Below are 1328 nucleotides of genomic sequence, written 5' to 3'. Positions count from 1 at the left end.
ATCGCAGTACTCTGTGTGCACATGGAGTTACAAAATACCTCGAAATCGAAAGTGACATGCAGTCCACAACAACTACAGAAATCAACGGAGCGTTATTAATTCTAGGTTTTTAAATCAGTGAATATATGCCATAGAAGTCTCGTGCGAAATTAGGTTAAAGAGACCAAAACACTGAACGGGGATAGGGTCAGAAGAGTAATGCACGCTTCATAATGCTAAGAAACACCTAATACGCGGAGACGCTAGGAAAAAGCCCGAAAGCGTGGAGAATCATGCATTATTAATGTGGGATTTCGTTTTAAGCCGTATGCAGAACGGCGAGCACTGACCTCGAAATCTTTCGGTCCGCATTCAGTTGCTTTTGAGCATCGGCTCACTGAAATATTCTTTCGTTTGTCATTTCATCTATATAGTTAACATGAGTTACCATTCTCCGAACAAGGAGGCACGTGACGTCGCTCACATTCTTTCTCATAGCATATGAATAGTTCAGCCCGATATGAAAATATATTTCTCGAAAATTATAGAGACGAAGATCTTCTCTTGAAATTTGATTAATAAACAAATGTTGATGTTATTATTAAAGCCTGTAGCACTGCAAGGAAAGATATTTCTCGAAAATTTTGGTTCCAGAAATTTTCCATCGAAAATTTTTTAACAACAAATGTAGATTTTTTTACTGACTTGTTCAGCCCGCTTTGAAAAGAAAGATGGATTATTATCGGATTTACTCATTTCTTGTTTTTTTTCTCAGCGTTCCACGTGTAAGATGTTGCTTGTCTTTAGAAGAGGCGTGCATTGCTGTTATGTCCCTTTGCGCGAGCTGTGTTTGCTTCGTCTATTCTATAAGTATGTTTTCTTCTATTTTGCAGGATAATTGTGGTTTTTATTTCATCTGGGCCTTTGCTTTGTCATACGAGAGCAGTTTGATAACTCAGTGACTTTTTGATGTGAAATATTTTCTCGGCATATAAGCAGTTTTTACGCCAACGCCATCTAGGAATAGACTATTGTTAAATCTTGAGCAATCTGGACCATTTAGTTTGTGTTTGACAGCAAACGAAAGCACATAACCTTGTGCATTTTAACGAAAATGAAAAAAAAACGAATTTCGTGTCCTGACTAAGCATTATGGTTTTCATAAAAAAAACCATAGCTGAAACGAAGGAAAGGCTTGATGGATACAACGTGAACTCTGCACTATCAAATTCAATGGTCGCCCAAAGTAGCTCGTCACTTCAGAAATCGTCAATAAAATCCATGGAATGATATTGGACACCGGGAGAGTGAAAGTGTGTGAGGTGGGCGCGTACTCAACTGGGCGCGTA

This window comes from Belonocnema kinseyi, chromosome 2 (assembly GCF_010883055.1).
Source record: "Belonocnema kinseyi isolate 2016_QV_RU_SX_M_011 chromosome 2, B_treatae_v1, whole genome shotgun sequence".
NCBI lineage: Eukaryota > Metazoa > Arthropoda > Insecta > Hymenoptera > Cynipidae > Belonocnema > Belonocnema kinseyi.
The sequence above is the reverse complement of the archived record's forward strand: the minus strand, read 5'-3'. Positions refer to the sequence as shown.